The following is a 19,218-nucleotide window of genomic DNA, read 5'->3' on the forward strand; positions in this document are numbered from 1 at the left end:
GAATAAGTAATGTGCTTTGTTTGTGATTTAAATGTAAAACACCTTTAAATATACTGTCGTACCTTCTAAGAAATTGCCCTGTTTAATAATTGACAAAGAAAAACCAAAGAGAGACAGAGCCTACAGACCAAGTAATCCAATGTTATCAATATCTTGTTTTTGCCTACTTCCAGGTAACAAACCTTATTAAAAAGCAAATTAGGTTTGTCCCACTCTCACCAGATACATATTGAACAAATATACTGCTCACAAAAATTAGGGGATATTTCAAAATGAATATGAAGCTATAAAGTATCCCCTAATTTTTGTGGGTAGTATATTTAAAGACTAACTGTGTAAAGGGTGTCCAGACTCTTGGTCTTCCTGGGCATGGACAGGTTTCTAGCCGGCTGGCCAGCGAAGCAGGTGGTAAGTTCAAGGGACCAGGAGGAGAGCAGTACATCTGGGGCACAGAGTAGATCATCCCACGTCGGGAGTCCAGGGAGGAAAGCTGGAGGCTAGCCCAGAGTCATACCATATAAATCCTTTCCTAAGTACGTCAGTCTTCATCCCAAGGGAATTTCTGAGCTATTAAAGGGTTTTCAGCAGTGAAATGACATCGTATTTGCATTTTTCACCCTGGCTGCAGTGAAGTAAATGGACTATTGAGGGCCAGTTATTTCCTCTCTGGGCAAAACCCAATGTTTTGTTTGTGCAACAACATGGATTTCAAATGTTGGTAAACCTTCTTTCAGGTCCCCCCCCCAAAAAAAAGGGCATGTGAATTATTAACCATTCCCAGCCACATCTGGAAATGCTACAGAGCTGAAATTAATAAATTATAAAACAATAAATCTACAAGCAATCTGTTAAATGGAGCCTTCAATGGTGTTATTTCTTATTTTATTTTTTTTTGGACAAATGAATTAAACAATAAATGAGCAAAATCAGGATTTGGGACCAAAAAAGTTTTTTTCTGTGAAATACGGTGAGAAGAAACTCAGCTCAATCAATATACCATATGAAAAACCCTTTGAGTAACACACTAAGTTAACTTTCAATACTTAAAAAAACATAATGACACTAATGCATTCAACCATTAATGGCAGTTTGGTTTAGTTGGTGGTAACTACTTACTTTTGTTGTAGAATAATCAAATTTATTTCAGGAACTCTCAACAATCAGAGCTGATGACAAAAATGGGTTTGGGATCCCCCACGATTTCCTGTAAGTACCTCTGTACATGACATTTGAGCTAGGTGCTGTGCTTATTATGTCTTTGAATTCTTTAAAAAAGTTTTTGGGCCTGACCTGTGGTGGTACAGTGGATAAAGTGTCGACCTGGGAATGCTGAGGTCACCAGTTCAAAACCTTGGGCTTGCCTGGCCAAGGCACATATGAGAGTTGATGCTTTCTGCTCCTCTTCCTTCTCTCTCTCTCTCTCTCTCTCTCTCTCTCCCTGTGTGTGTCTCTCGCTCTAAAAATACTGAATAAAGTTAAAAATAAAATATTTTTAAAAAAACATAAAAAAGTTTTTGGTATAAGCATGTAATTCTCATTTTATACCCTTTACCTGTACATTCCAATTAAATGGGGATAATTTTAATAACAATGATGAAAACTAATATTAACAAAGTGCTTATTATGAACCAGGAACTTGTTTAATCTTCATAACAGCCACAGTAGAAAACACTATTATGACCTCATTTCTATAGATAAAGAAACTGAAGCTCAGAGAGGTTAAATAACTTGCCCAAAGCAACACAGCCTATAGGGAGTTATGGGGCTGGAATTTGGGCTCAGGGAATCTGGCTTCAGAATCCATGTGCTTAACTACTATACATATCACCTCTTTAAAATTAATGCTTTTTGAAAAGTCAGTTTATGATTTATACATTTATGTGTACACAATATTTTTCTCTTGAACATTTTCATAAACCCTTTTAACTAGATCACCCCATCATAGAAATATGAGAGATTTTTTGAAACTGAATCCAACTTTATAACACAAGATGAGAAAAGTTTAAAAGCGAGCAGATGTTTGCATAGCATATAAAACCCAAAATGGCTCTACACTGGATGTTATTTGGAACACAGGTATAATTCTTTTCAAATATGATTTTATCTAAATGGTGTCCCTTAAAACTTCATTTTAACACCCAAACGATCCCCAGCTGTTTGGGTAGATTGGCCCCTGCTGGGTCTGTTTCCCAACACTTCCCATATTCCATCATAAATATTCATGAGGCAGTGTTCCTGCCGCCCCAGGGGGCAGGGGGTGGGATTCAATTTTATGAACTCCTCTCAACTGGGATTAGCATCTTGCACCCATTACCCAACTCCTGAATTATGGTTTCGTTCTGCTGTGGTCTCCATGTTCTTTATTTTTATGGATATCTGAGACGACTGAAGAGAGTGTGAAGTGTGAAAGAAACTTCTAATTCCAGGAAGTTGGCCCAAGGAGTATACAAAATCAATTTTTAAAATACAATATCTTATTCAAACTTTACACCCAGACTGGTGTGAAACCACTGTTTTCTTACTTTGCCAGATTTCCTAGGCAGCAGCAATGCTTCCTTATGTGAGAGGTTTGTAAACTGAATCTGAGGGTCAGGGGCAGGGATGATGGAGGAGTGGAGGGAATGCTCTCTCCAGAGACAGAACGTGCTTGAGCTACAAAAATGATGGGGTTTCCACGTGATTTACATTTGTGTTTAGATCCCAGAAAATACCAGGACTGCCCTTTTTGGGATTGAGAGGTGGCACAGGTGTAAATTTTCCCAACTATATAGCTCTCTTTAACTTCCTCTCGTTTCTTGTGGGATTCTTAAATTAGATCTACCATTTCCATATGTCATATTTATGACATCCTGTTATGTACCCAGAGATGCTCTTGACCTCATCCAGACCCAAATCAGGAAACTAGGACAACTTGCCCTGTCAGTGCAAAGGACACTCCGTCTTTGAGTTCTTATACCTGCTTGGTACTAACTGTCAGACACACTGGGATACACAATTTAATTTCTTGAAATCTCTATTTCTGGGAATTTATGAAATAGGAGAAATACCAGTCACAAGTGTTTCTTGTGAAACATAAGATGCCAACAATGCCAGCAATGCCAGCAACAGCAGTTTGGGAGGAGGAAATGGGTAGTGGGAGGTCCATGTTGTCCTTAGCACACAGGGGCACAGGGGTTACTTCCCGCTTCTCAAGGGTTTGCCACATCACATAATTGCAAGAGGCCAGCCTCTGAACATTCTAGAAATGCTGCATTCCTACAGAGTTTTCTGCTGTCATAGTGGATGGAGAGGAGAGGCTGACTGAATTGACTGTGCTGATTGGGTTGATCTCCGTATGGAGTAGTGGGTAGTACCTTCCTCCGATCTTTCTATAGATGAAATCCATTGGAACCTACCATTTACCACCAACCCTGTCAACTGCTGCACAAGAGGAGATGCTGTAAAAACAATTACTCATCAACAAGGATGTATTATGGGGTTCCTGGAAATGGACCTCATAAACAGACAATTCTGCTCAAGTCAGAAGCACTGGCTAGAACAGAGTCAATGACCCGAAAATCTGGAGGCAGTATGCTGGAGACATTTATATCTGAGATCTGCAGTCAGACTGCTGGAGTTTAAATCTGTCTATGTTGTGCCTAGCACTGTGACCTGTCTAAGCCTGGGTTTCTAATAGCAATAGGACCTGTCTCATATGGTTGTGGTAGGGATTAAATGAGATAATATAGGTAAAACATTTAGCACACTGAACACAGGGTTGACACAATGTACTCATTTATATAAGCTTAAAAGTTATTGTTGAACTAGCTGAGAGCAAACATTATATTCCATCCCATGTATATCAGCTGGAAACAGACCATGCTGGCAGGGCCTTGGGTGGGAACGTAACAAAAGTATTGAGTGTCCCCTGAATACAGAGTGTATTTTAAACAAAATTGAAGGCTACTTTATATTATGCTCATAATTTAAAAGGTAATGTGAATATTGTGTGTATATAAAAGGTGCAACAGTGCTTTCCAAGTTGTGCACATGAGAAGGTCTCCCCCCTCCCCTTTTTTTAATGTGAAATAGCAGTTACTTCATGCAGGGCCTGTGTCACTGATGATACCACTTCTTAGATATAGCTGTCACCCACCACGCAGAGCTGTCCGCTTTTCCACTCCCAGGTGTCTTCAGGCTTGCCCATTATTTTAAACTGTGCTTCATGGTGTATTTGGAGCATTTCTTCAGCTTTTCTTGCTTCTAGTTATATCACTTCAGTCCCTCTTGAGCTGTCACAGTGTCCTCTGCCATTGAGGAATCCCACCCAGTGAGGCAGTGAGGGTCGCTTAGATGTATTCCAGTACCATACTACTGATGATTATTTTGTGTTAATTAAAATTAATTTAGCTGAGTGGTAACAATAATAAAACTGTTTAAGAAATTAGACATTACATCATAGTGCTTCTGATGTGACAAGCCTGGCGAAGTGGGGTCAGAGACTGATAAGCGGATATATCATCACCACCCTCCCTGCCCACCCCCACCCTTGCCTGTTTACTTCCATGTATATGCGTAGAAAGGAACCTTACTTGGATAGTAGGCAGGCATGTTGCATGAAAAGCCTCCTATGGTGTCTGTTACCCCTCTGCCCCCTTGGGTTGGGTTTAAGCCTCTTTTTAAAATTGTGTTTTCTGATTTCAGTTGACATTCAATGTTATTTTATATTGGTTTTAGGTGTTAGACTTCAGCCTTTTCTGATAGAGAAGGACAGACAGAAATGGACTGAATTCATGGAAATCTCTGAGTCCAGGTTAGGCTATTTTGGCCATGGGTCATAAGGTGGAGCACAGCAAGCTGAGAAAGGCCAGTCTCCCAGGTCTGATCAGAAGCTAGCATAGCACTGTCTTGACTTGTGAGGAATTGGCAGCTTCTTGACTCCTTCAGGCAATTTTGCTCAGGATGGTACCATCAACATAAGCTTCACTTGATTTTCATAGCTTTAGTGGGGATAGGAGAGGAAAAATTGGAGGCTGTTAGTCACTGTAGCTGACAAAACAGTTCACTTTGGGGATCCTAGAAGATCCTGGAAGAAAATTTGAGGCTGTCTCAATTCTTACCTGGGGGGAGGAATCTAACTGGTGGAGACAAGGGGAGGCTAAAACTATTTTAATTTAGGTGTTTAAATTTAATGTAATTTTAACTTTCATAATAAAACGTATTTTTTTGGGGGGAATGTTTTGGTGTTACCACTTTTGGAATATACTTTTAAGCAGAAATAGAAAAGGATTCTGAAGTATGTTTACAGAGTTAGTAGTCCATGGAAAACTCACTGGCTCTTTTCTAAGTAAATTATTACAAGAAATAGTTGAAGCAAAACATGTACAACTGATTAGATAACATTATTTATGTATTTATTATTTTAAGGGACCTTTCAAATAATGGTGAATTGCTATAATAACATGTAATAAGATGGTCAGTGATCTGAAATAATATTGTTTTATGCTAAGATGTGTTGGCTACGAGAACAGCTACCTGATTGAAAGGCCTTATCTGGTCTGTTTCCACTTCTCAAAATGTGCAGTTGTTCCGAGGATATATTGAGAGATGGTACAACAGATTCTAAATAATTTATAGACTACTATCTCTACAAGTTATAAAAGAATTAACTTAATTCATCAATAAAGGCAGGATTTTAGCTAGGGGCATTCCATTTTTATTTTGGGGCCTTAATTTTTATAGGATTTGGGTAACAGTGTCTGGGTAGAAAGGAAACTTTGAATGCGCAGGTTACAAATGCACCATGAGAATTTGGCAGCCATGTTTTGGAGTGCCTATCTACTGAGACTCTTTCTGGAAACTGCTGCTGTCTATAACCTCTCTATCAGAGGCGTGGGAAGTCATGTTATTGTATGATCATTCCCCCAATTACAGTGGATTGGATGAGAAGTTGTCATATAACCCGAGTTGGGACAGACATACTGTCCGATAGGATTTTGAAATCAGGATACCAAGAGAGATTTAGTATCTTGGTTTGGTTTTCCCCCAAACTGCAGACAAGGATTTGAGTGAAAAAGTTGATTTGAGAGGAGATCTCAGGAAACCTTGTAGGGGAGTGAAAAGGTAATATAGGGAATGAAAATTTGTCAATAAAAGGTACTCATCAAACAAGTGACACTTGGGAAATGGAGCTTAATCCTGTTAGAAAATTTAGTGTGGAATATATGTCTGAGTTATCTTATCCTATGGGGTGAGGAGCTAAGGTATTTATCCTTTAATTGATATTGCCTATTGGTTAAGGGCTACTCCCAGGAGGTATTAATTCACAGGCATTGCTTGTGGGTAGAGCAGGTCTAAGCAGCCAGAGATAACACTAGGAAAAAGAATTTCAGGTGCTGGTGTGGGATACTGAGCTAGCAGGTACAGAAGTCTTCAGGGCGAAGGGATATGAGAAGGGTAGAGACAGAGTCTGATTACCATGTCAATTTGCTGTCAGTATCTGAGCTATTTAAACAGAAGGGCTGAAGGCAAAATTTTAGACCTCATGTAAGCTGTTGAATAAGAAGAGAAAGCTGATTTTCAGACAGAAGTTGAAGCATGGTACAGCAAGTGCACAGAGGCAAATAAAGAAGAGAAGGTACATGGTCCCTAAAAAATGGTGGTTAACTGTTAGTGAAGACACTTCAGTAAGAAGTGTCTGTGTTTATTTGTTTGTGTTTGTTTATTTTGTTTGTTTTGTTTCTAGATTATGTGAAAAATAATTGGCCCTTGCTCTTGCTCCTTTTAATTTAGCTAACCTGAGTAGCAACCATTCACAAGATGTGGCATGTTGTATCTTCCCGAAATGGCCCTGGCAGAATTTTCAGTCTCACATGTTCCTCAGAATCTTTATACTTCCCTATCAAAAAGCAAAGTCTCTATTCCTTCCTTTGAGATTATGTGGTCATTTGTGGCTGTCTTGGTGAATACAACATGACAAAAGTGATGCTGCATGACTTCTGACACTGTCATACAAGGTATCAATTCTACCTGGCTCTCTTTCTCAGTGTGTATTCTGGAAATGTAGCCACTGTGTTGTAAAGGAAGCCCTGGACATATGGGGAGGCCACTTATAAGCATTCTGGCTGATTATTCCAACTAAGGTCTTACCTGGAAGCCATTGTTGATTCCTATATGTGCGAATGGCTGAGCCTGGAGATAGTCCCAGTCCCTAGATTTCAAGTCGCTCCATCTGACACCATGTGGATCAGAGATGAGCCATCCTCACCAAGCTCTACCCAAATTCCAGATTTGAGGGTGAAATAAATGCGTTTGTTTTAAGTCACTAAATATTAGAATGACTTGTCACACTGCCCTAGTTAACTGCACACAGGACAAGGTAATCTTTGTGGTTTTATATAAGATACTTTAAATAGTCCAGAGTAGTATAAGTACATAGTTAGGCACTTACTTACTTTTTTTTTTTAACAGAGACAGAGAGAGAGAGTCAGAGATAGGGATAGATAGGGACAGACAGGAACAGAGAGAGATGAGAAGCATCAATCATTAGTTTTTTGTTGTGACACCTTAGTTGTTCATTGATTGCTTTCCCATATGTGCCTTGACCGTGGGCCTTCAGCAGACTGAGTAACCCCTTGCTCGAGCCAGTGACCTTGGGTCCAAGCTGGTGAGCTGTTGCTCAAACCAGATGAGCCCGTGCTCAAGCTGGCGACCTTGGAGTCTCGAACCTGGGTCCTCTGCATCCCGGTCCAATGCTCTATCCACTGCGCCACCGCCTGGTCAGGCGCTTACCTGGGGGGGAAGTCTAACTGGTAGAGACAAGGGGATGCTGAAACTATTTTAATTTAGGTGTTTAAATTTAATATAATTTTAACTTTCATAATAAAACATATTTTCATAATAAAACATATTAATAGTTAAAAATCCTTCTCCTCTTTCCAATCCATCAGTGCTGCTGGATTCCTTTTTGGGGAATTTGTCATGTTCCAACTGGGTGACAGCACCCAAGTCAGATTAGCAAAACCTCACATCCATCCACTGTCTCATTACTCCATTACTATCGTATTTTGTAGGACCCTGTAGGGCTCAGGAAGCCTTGGAGCCTTTATTGTAGCTGCCAGCAACTGTGTGTTTCATGCACTGTCTCATGGAATTTTTGCCAAATTCTGGGCTATAGATAACACCTGTCATTTGTAGATAAGAAACCAGAGATTTCGGCCCTGGCCGGTTGGCTCAGTGGTAGAGCGTCGGCCTGGCGTGCAGAAGTCCCGGGTTCGATTCCCGGCCAGGGCACACAGGAGAAGCACCCATCTGCTTCTCCACCCCTCCCCCTCTCCTTCCTCTCTGTCTCTCTCTTCCCCTCCTGCAGCCGAGGCTCCATTGGAGCAAGGATGGCCCGGGCGCTGGGGATGGCTCTGTGGCCTCTGCCTCAGGCGCTAGAGTGGCTCTGGTCGCAACATAGCGACGCCCCGGATGGGCAGAGCATCACCCCCTGGTGGGCAGAGCGTCGCCCACTGGTGGGCGTACCGGGTGGATCCCGGTCGGGCGCATGCGAGAGTCTGTCTGACTGTCTCTCCCCGTTTCCAGCTTCAGAAAAATACAAAAAAAAAAAAAAAAAAAAAAAAAAAAAAAAAAGAAAAGAAACCAGAGATTTCAGAAGGCTAAATGACTCACTCAAGATTATACAATAGGTGGCAGAATGGGACTTGAATGCAGTTCTGTCTGATCCTGTAGTCTGGATTCTTTCCTCTGTGCTACTCTGCATTGGTCTAGAGGCCTTTGAAGGACTCAGGGTTCAGTTTGTTTTTAGTCCATTTTAACCATGTTCTGCGCCACATGAATTTTGTAAGTATAATCAACAGCTATACTCTGGCTTATGAGAAATTACATTTTGAGGTTAAAAATATTTTTTTAACATCATAAATTGGAGGTCTCTGCTAATATATGGGCCTGTATATACATATAGAATTATATCTATAATACATAGTTTATAAAAGTAAATTATATAATTATATACTGTGTATATTACATACAAAATTATATAATAGCATGAAATTGTTTATGTATACATTATATATTTTTATATGATTACATGAAGAAGGATTATAGTAGAAATTACTAATTTATTTGTGCTACTCTACAAAAAACTAGTTAGTTAATTTATGTATCATAAAAATTGTCATTCTATTATATTCAAGATTTGATGATTGCTTTATTTTAAAATCTTTTTGTTTTGAAATAATACTTAGATTTACAGAAGAGTTACAAAGAAAGTACAAATAATTCTACTATCCCTTTACTCAGCTTTCCCTAACGTTAACATCTTATGTATGAAGTTAACATTGGTACAATGCCATCATCCAAAAGACACAATGTATTTAGCTTTCAACAGTTTTCTACTAATGTCCTTTTATCCATTCCAGGTTCTAATCTGAGATATCATGCTGTATTTAGTCAACATACTTTCTTAAATTTTTCTAACCTGTGTCTTCCCATTGCTCTGTTTCCCCTTGTCTTTTGTGACCTTGATACTTTTGAAGAGCATTTGCCAGGCATTTTGTAGAATTTATTCCAGTTGGGTTTGTCTGTTGTTTTCTCATGATGAGACTGAGGCTATAGATTTTCTGGAAGAATAGCACAGAAGTAAATACCTCATTGCCCTTCTTACTGCATCATATCAAAGGTACATGACATCAACATAACTTTTCACTGATGATGTTGACCTTGATCACTTGGTTGAAGTGGTGTCTGCTAGTTTTCCACACTCAAAGTATGCAATTTTTTGCTTTCCACACTCTATTGTTAGGAAGTGAGTCACTAAGTCCAGCCCCCAGTCAAGTAGAAAAGAACAAGCTCCACCTCCTGAAGTGAGGAGAGTGACTGAGTGACTCGTTATGTGCAGTCAGAGGGGACATTTTGACTCCTGACGTAGCCCACAGATCTATAACAGTAGTCTGTATCTGACTTATGGAAACACTCTGGGTATTCAAACCTCTATTCAGCCACATCTTTGATTTCTTCCTCATGAGAAATATACCCCATAGTGTAATGTCCACTCTTATTCGCTATATAATGAGAGCCAAGCTGTAAGTCTACTAAAATTCCCTCTTCACCCCCAATAAGAAAGTGCTCACTCTTGTCTCTTAGATTTCAAAGTCTGTTATGTTTGATATAAAGCATATATGGCAATGTTTCCTCATACATAGGACTTCTTTCTTCTGAAAGAAAGAGGCTTTTTTTTAATCTTTAAATTTTCCCTGGCACCTAGGAAATAATCATTATTATAAGTAGTATAAATTTAAAATGGAATGTATATGAATTTTAATATACTTCTTTATATAATATATATTTGTATTTATACAAATATTTATTCTATAAATATATGAAGTTTATGCCTATAAAATTGTAAAAACTATAAATATTATATAACTATAATTCCCATTGATTAAATGCCTCCTATGTGTTTGTTGAGCACTGTTCTTTATACCTTATAATCTTTATTTCTAATCCTTACAAAATATATAAAAAGAGAAGTATAATTCTCATTTTATAATAAAAAGAAGTTAATGTTTAGGGGAAAAATTATCTTCCCCAAGATGGCATGGCAAGTAACACAGCTGGAATTTGAACTTAGGGCTTTTTGATTGTCGACTCTGAACCGGGTAAATGTTTGTAGATTGACTGATTAAAATTGGGTATGGGGAAAACAGTATTGAAGATTGAGCTAGTAATAAGTATTTTTGAAAATTATACATGGTCACCCTTGATCGAGGTAGACAGGTGTTGGGCTGTGCTTGCATAAAGAGGATCTGCCACTTCAAGTCAGTCAAAAGGACCATCCCAACATCAGTGTGAAAACTAGCTACAACCCGAATTCTGTGAGACAGAGTCTCACCCTCCACTCCAAGCTGCGATCACTAATGGGTTGTATTATTTCATCTCATAAACTTTACGTGTCCCATATAAAGTATTTAAAGTGATTCCCTGTGGAAACAGGAAATAAGTAAGAGGGTTTTTAAAACATCTACAGAAATCATAGAAATGGGAAAGCTAAAAGTCACTATAAGATTGAAACTCTCATATTAAAGGGTAACACTGAGATGAGGTATAAATTAAGTAAAAGCTAATATGTGTGTGTGTGAGAGAGAATGAAAATATATGAATCTGAATCTCAGTCTGAAGGCTCCCATAAGCTTCAGTGCAGCAATATTGTATGACTATATTTTCTAGAAATCAGCTTAAATTTATCTTGTGCCCCTTCGCTACTGTACTTTCGGATGACTGACTTTGCTTATTATTTGGATTCTTTCCCCCATACTGAGTCATACTGAAATGCCTGGGGATCTTGACATTGACCTGGGTGTCTCTTTACCTTGGCCTGTCCACTTCAGTCCCCATGGAACTATCCAGTGTGTACTATCCACAGTGTCCCTTTGGGTTAAACTGTATATGTTGCTTCTGCAACCAATGTGGGATTTCCATCAAATGATCAGTGCCATCCAACAATCAAGGCCAGAAAACCTTAACAGTCTTGCCTATAGAGGTGGAAACATCAGCTTTGGGTGGAATGGGTGGACAGTTGTGGCTCAAGGCCTGGGTTGTGACCTGTTGTAGTCTCAACGGGACAGATATTTCTGAGGCACTAGAGCTTCAGTCCTAGCAGCGAGCATGTCTTATGAGGTAAATCTGAGTTACTGCTCTGAAACTCTCTTGAAGATTTCCAGATCCTTCTTTTCCCTTTCTCCTTCTCAGTTACTTGGTTTAGTGTTTCATCCGCCGTCCACTGAGAGACATCGAGAACACCACGCTGTCCCAGGCTGCCATGGCCTGCACTGCAAACCTCTCAGAATATTGCCGGAAGAAAAGTGTAATGGGCCATGCATGTTGACAGCCACCTTTCAGAGCAGGGCTGGCCCTTCTGGCTCCTTGAGTTGCTGCTGTTTCATACAAACTCAACAGCCTATCTGTCAACTGAACACAGGCCTTTCGGGTCAGCCATGGTGAGATGTGTGTAACCAAGCCCAGAGGACAAACACATGAAACCATGCATGTCCACTCCCTTTGAGACGCCCAGCACCCACCCTCCCCTGTCCTCTCTTTTCTGTCTTAGTTCTGTTATTGAAAAGGGAAAACAGGACTTCTACACTGCTTTCTTTCTCCAGGTAATCCTCAATCAAGATTAGTGTCCGCCCCCCCCCCCCCCCCAACACACACACACCAATGTAAATAACACCGATCTTTTCATTTTAAATGTTGATTTGGGAGACAAACCAGTTCTCATTTCTATGTTTGGGCTGGTCTAGAAAATGTTTCAAGACTTCAGGTTATACTCAGCAAGCTCGTGCCTGGTGGGTCAAAAGGGTACACAGGGCTGGCCCCTGTTTCTCAGCTCTGAGTTCATTGATTTGATACAGCTTCTTTTGTTACTGCTGAAAAAGGGGCAGGGAAGACTTGGATTAATAAAAGCGTGAAATAATGTAAAATGCGATAAATAACAAGGGAGGGTGTGGGGGTGAAGAGTGAAGGGCCGAAGAAGCACATTGTGTAAAAATTGAGTTTCTGTAGCCTCTCGGTAGTTTATTTGGGAAATCATGACATAGGCATCCAAGAAATTTACTGAAGACTGTCAGCTAATGGATCTCCAAATGAATAGCTATGCATGAGAAATTAATTTCCAGGTGTGCATGACCACTTAATTTAGTTCTTGCCCTGCCTTCAGCCGGCTAATGTGGCCACAGGCACCATTTTTATAATGTAATGAATGTATCATTTGTGTCATTCGTGGTAGGCAGTCTGCATTCTGTGGGGCTTGGAGTAAAATACCCACTCAGCATAGACAAAGGCTCTGTTCAAGGATTTTGTCTTTATTACAAGAAACATCCAAACTATGCAAAATGCCAAAGAATTTGACAATGCTCCATGGAGCTAATGTAGGACATGAAAAATAATCATTAGCTAAGAATGTCAATATGATGTTACTATTTTATCTAAAGTTTATAAGAAAGCAAAATAGCAAAATACTTCCATGCTTTATAGAAACAGACGCTGCATTCCAGTTGCCATGGTTTGTGATTATCGTTGTCATTGTAAAAGCAGTTGTGTCCTATCTGAGCTCCCTCAGAAACTGTATGCAGACTTAGATCGACTCCCTGATTTCAGTACTAAGTACACGTATGACCTTGTTTAAGTCCCTTAGCCTATCTTACCTGTTAAATAAGCTCGTCTAGATAATTTTGATTTCCGTTTAAATTGTAGAAATTCTGTGATTCAAAGTCACTAAGACTCAGTGAGCACCGTTTTGAAGCACAGTGTACAAGGTAAATGATTTATATTGTGTCTGATGGGGCCGTCCATGCATTTATGGGTGGTAAGAGGGCAGTCTAAGCTATGACAGGGGAGGACAAAGGATTAGATTTTTCTAGTCCTGTAAAAGTCATCTGGAGAAGGTTCACACTAATTACTTGCAATTTAGTTATTGTGTCATCCTTAGGCAGACAAATGGTGAACTGGAATTCCTTCAGCACGTACTAGAGCAGATCTTGCTGAGTTGTGTGACAGGCCTTGCCCAGAGCTTCTGTATCAGGTGTTCTTAACGGCTTTAGCAGTTTCTCTACTGTCTTTGTATTTCTGATGAAAAGGCTTATTTAGTTTGTCTTATTAAAATGATCAGAAGGCATCACAGTTATTCGAGCTTCATGGTAGATTTCACTCATTTGTTTTCGAAGGATTTTCTTTTTTTTTTTTTTTGGTATTTTTCCGAAGCTGGAAACGGGGAGGCAGTCAGACTCCTGCATGCGCCCGACCTGTATCCACCTGGCATGCCCACTAGGGGGCGATGCTCTGCCCATCTGGGGCGTCGCTCTGTTGCAACCAGAGCCATTCTAGTGCCTGAGGCAGAGGCCATGGAGCCATCCTCAGCACCTGGGCCAACTTGCTCCAATGGAGCCTTCGTTGCAGGAGGTGGAGAGAGAGAAAGGAGAAGGGGAGGGTTGGAGAAGCAGATGGGCGCTTCTCCTGTGTGCCCTGGCCGGGAATCGAACTCGAGACTTCCGCACGCCAGGCCAATGCTCTACCACTGAACCAACCGGCCAGGGCCTCAAAGGATTTTCTTTATGGTGTATTTTATGTCATGTCTTACACTTTTATTTACTTATTTTTCTAAAAAATGCAAAATTACAGGGAATTTAAGAACAATGCCAAGCTCTCATGATTTTTAAGTTTCCAAAAATTTTTATTTTTGCATATTCTTTTCCAATCATTGTGTCAATGAAATATAGGCCTATACACAGTTACAATCGTTGTGTTTGGGTATGAGTCTTTTCAGTCACCATCAATATCAATAATTTTTCACTTTCATTTTGAGTGTTCTTGTGTAGATCAGTATATGTGCCCCAACTTTTCCCTTTCTTTTTCTTTTTCTGGTATCCCCTTCTAGAAGAGGATAATAAGCACAAATTAAAAAGAAAGACTGAAGAGTAAAACCAAGTAAGTAACTCTAGCAAATGAATGAGATGAGAACTCACTCCAGAGGCTGGAACTCAAATGGGGAAGGAAGCATGTATTAGTGATCATTGTCAGAGAGGAAGAAAGGGGAAGGAATTCTCTCAGCTTACTCTGCAGCCATGATCTGCCCTATGCCTAAATTGTTTGTTTTGCCTTTTTCCCTTGATTGAATAGATTGTTCATATCTCTTTCACTCTGAACTCAGTTAATGTAGCTGCAACCTGTGTCTAATTTATGAAAGGCATGGACTCCTGTTAAACTGATCAATTATTTGATCAAATATTGAAAACGACTGCCTTACTAATTGGACTGCTTTGCCATGGTTGGGATTCAGACTGCTAAGGTTCTAGAATCACAGGCACTAGAGATAATCAAACATAGCCTCTAGCCCGAAGTAGGGTCTACAACACATATATTTCCAATTGAATCATTCACCAGCTTTCCAGCTTTCTAGAATGGGGTACTTACTACCTCTATGTTGGCCTATCCTAGGGGTACAAACTCAACTACCTGTGAGAGTTGGCCAGTTAATAGGCAAAGAAAGCAGGCCCAGACTAAGAAAATCAAATGCAGAAATGGAGTCAGACTTTTTATAGTTACTGAACTGTGGCATAAGGATGTAACATGAGATAAATATGTAAATATTTTAAATTCAAAATGGAAAAAAAATGAAAATGATTTTGTTCCACACAGCATCCTTTGTATGCATATTAAACCCATATGCCTATGCTTTCTCTCATTTCTTGAAATGTGTCTTTTTCAATCTGTCTTGTATTTTTATACATTTGCTATAGATGCAGGTTCAGAGAAATACTTCCCTACTATAAGGGGGAATATGGGTGAGCCTGATGCTAAGTGGCAACTGATGATAAAGCCCAAAGTTAAGCCTGTGGTGGGATTTGAGGTGTCTGGAGAGCCCATGCTCCCTGCAAAGCGGGCAGCCTCTACTCATGTCCAGACAGCTGTTGTTACTTGATAAAGCATAGAAATGTGAGCCCTGTGTTATCAATATCCTACTTTCTCAAAAACGTTAGGAATCTGAATTTTTTTGTAAAATTCTCTAACTTTTAAATGTTTTATTTTTTATTACTTTTAAAACACAGTTTGGGCTAATAAAACATGTGTGGAGCCTAAATGACATTTGTGAGCTGCCATTTTCCTTCTCTGGCCTACTCCAGGGTATGGCAAACTATAGCCTGTGGGCCACATCCAGTCAAAAGGGTTTCTGTAAATAAAGTTTTATTGAAACACAGCCATGCTCATTCGTTAATGGTGTCTATGGCTGCTTTTGTGCTACATTGACAGACTTCAGCAGTTAGAACAGAGATTTTGTGGCTTACAAAGACTAAATGCGTACTATCTTGAGCTCTACAGAAAAAGAATACAGATCCCTGTTCTATTCCAATCTTGTAAAATCTTAATATTTAAAAAGCCATTCTTTATTTTTAATTGAAATCTGCCTTTCTACTACATTTCATTCATTATTAGTCTTGTGTCTGTTCTTTATTACTCTGGGCATTTACAGAAGACTTTTAGATGTCTCAGATTATGTAGTCATAAGACCATCCAGGGATGGGTCAAACATCTTTTAAAAGCTACCACCCAAATTAGATCTGACTTCTTGAATAAGTGATGTATTTTGGAATAATCTAAAACACTGCATGTTCATACAGAAAGTGTATGGGGTTTGTTAGCCAATTAAAACAAACTCCTTTCCACTCCCCAGAAACCCCCAGGGGTGGTTAATAGGAACACTAGCTGAATGCAGCTTATGAAAGGTTGACTGATGGCATGTCTCTATGCAGTCTAAATTCTTCCTTTCTCTTAGAATAACATGTAAATTTTGTTCTATGGCCCACAAAGTTCTGCACTATCCAATCTGGCCTCTCCAGCCAACTTTCTTCTTCCACCCACACCCATATTTCTTTGGACACCTGGGTTTTCTGTCAATAGCTTAGACATGCCAAGGTCTCTTATATCTTAGGCTTTTAGCACTTGCTATTTTTTTTCTGTCTGATACACTTGTCCCCATTTTTTTACAGGGAGGATCTTATCTTGTGGGTTTTAGTTTAATGTCATCTTAAAGACATTTTCCTGACTACCCTTTCTTAGATGGCACAGAAATGACCTCTTAGTAGACTTTTCTATTTATCAAATCTCTCTTACTTAATTGTAAGCATCTTGCTTATTTATCTGTTTTCTCATTTACTGCCGGTCTTCCTCTATTAGAATGTAAGTGCATCGAGACCATTTCCTATGTTATTCTTTGTTTTTCCCTAGGACATAGAAAATTGTATGCACTCAAAAATATTTGAGGAATAATAAAGTGCACATCAGAAGTAGTTTAGTGTTATATAAATTCTGATATATATAAATTACACTTCTGATTATTTTGTTTGACAAATGAACCTGCAAAACCCATCCACAGCATCTTAAAAAAACAAACAAAAAAAAACCCCTTCTTACTGTGAGAGAATGCTTTCAATTAAAAATATTTCTGGTGAGGGCATTTTTAAGTGCTCTCATTAGTGAAAATCTATAATCATGTACTGACATGTTGATTATTAATTAAATGAACAATGTGACTGTTTTTATATGATGCTTTGCCATACATTAAACCCATATCCAAAAGGATCCTGCTTTGCAATTCTCCCATGAGAGGAAAATCACAAAGGACATTAGTAAGTTTCCACTTTATTTTTACAGTTGATGAAACTGAAGCCCAAAGAGATTTTCCAAGGTCACACAGCCAATTAGTTGCAGAACCTGGAGGACAAATGAATTTTGTCAGCTTTTATGCATTTAACTGTGTTTTCCTTTGTTGGTGGTTGGTTTATTTTATAGGTGCTGATGGCAGTGAGAACACTGCATGTCTTCAAAACAGCAATATTTTCTTTATAAAGTATCCCTTATGTGAATGTTCTACTGGATCCACAGTATTCCCTTGAGAAAATGTGAAAATTACTATTATCCTATTTTTGTTTTTAATTTTAACAGTGCTTAAGTAGAATTTTGGCTAGCATTAATGCCATGACCAAACTGTCATAGGTAGAAGTGTGGTAGAAATGAAATTTGAATCCAGGTCTTTACTAGTATTCTTTCTTACCCTTTGATGTGGTACCTGCCTGTACTTGATCTTCTTTTAATGTGAAAGTTAGAATTTAATGTTGAGCTTAGTGATTAATAAAAATGTAAGTGCTCAATACATGCTAAGGACCCTTATGATGATATACTGAAGTAATAGGTGTTTGTGGAGTCATATCAGTGGCAACATCTTTTTTATATATAGTGCTTAGTATATGTAGTCAAGGTTCTAAGCATTTATTAACTCATCATCTTTACAGAAAGCCTATGAAATAGATACTATCTTATCTTCACTTTATGGTTGGGAAAGCTGAGGTTCAAGGAGATTAACTATCTTTCCCAAAGTAACACAGTGTGACCAGTAAATCTGTGATCATAAGCCAGGAGCCCTGTGTCAGTTTTAAACAACTCTAAGTTTGCTTCTAATGAATCTTAAAATTAAAGTAATGGGAGTGTTAGAGAGGCTGTACTTAAGCTCTGGAGAACTTGAATAAATAGGCAACAGCAGAATTCTAAGTTCCTAGGGCCACCTGTCTCCTCCCTCACTGCCATGTTGACCTGTGGAGAGGGTCTTGGCCACCTTCTGTGGAAAGTGTGAATGAAGGTGCTTTCCTTTGCTCCTCGTGCAATGTGCTAATTGGCTCTCCTTCTGCACGGAGGAGAGCCACGTTTGGCTGCTGAAATGGCAAAAGCCTGTCCTACCTTGGGCCACATAATCACATATAACCAACTGTGTTGGTCAAAATGAGGTGTTTGCTCCCACAATTTGAGGTTAAAGACCTTGTTCACAATAATTAGCACAACATTTGTTAGAGTGTCTCCACCGCTTATGCACCTTGTGACTTGGTGGTTGTTGTTATAGGTAGGAGGGGATTTAGGTATTTGGGAATTTGCCAGTTATCTTTGTTTCTCATCAGAGCAAACAGTTGGTCAATAAAGAGAAGGGATTAAATGTAGTGGTGCTGGGGGTAGGGAGGACACTTGGGAGGCCTTAGTTCTCCCAAAGGACAGAAAGGAGACAATAGCTCCTTGAAATGAGGCAGTTGTGTAGATATTTCCAGTGAATGGAATGCAGAGTAAGAGCAGACTTCATTCCCTGCACAATATTTATTGAATTGTACTATGTGCTAGGCCTTGGGCATTCAGCTTTGAACTAAATAGATACCATCCTTGCTGAACTTATATTCTATTGAAAAGAGACAACAAACAAGTGACTGCAGAAATAGAATAATCTCAGAGAGGGAGAAGTGCTCTTGAAGAAGAAACAAACTGACAGGATGACCAGTGAGGGATCAGAGAGGGGCTGCTTCAATTTGGGTGACCAAGGTGGCTCTCCCCAAAGAGGTGACCCTTGAGTGAGGAGATACCAGCCTTGTAAGGTTCTCCGGAGGAGTATCCTTGCAGAGGGAACTGTACTGTGACCTGCTTCTCCCTTTTCCTCCCAACTCAGACATGTGGTCTATTTCCCAGATGCCTCTTCCCTCCTGGAGGGTGTGCCCACACTTGTCTTTCCTAGTTTGCCTGATTCCACCAGTGAAGAAAGCTCTAGTGTTAGCAGATGTCAGTAAAGACTATCAGGTGCCTTGTCAGAACAACAGCCCCTCTCTCCTCCAAATCTCATGTCTAATCCAAAAACGAAACAAGGGTAGTTGG

This window comes from Saccopteryx leptura, chromosome 2, assembly GCF_036850995.1.
Source record: "Saccopteryx leptura isolate mSacLep1 chromosome 2, mSacLep1_pri_phased_curated, whole genome shotgun sequence".
Taxonomy (NCBI): domain Eukaryota; kingdom Metazoa; phylum Chordata; class Mammalia; order Chiroptera; family Emballonuridae; genus Saccopteryx; species Saccopteryx leptura.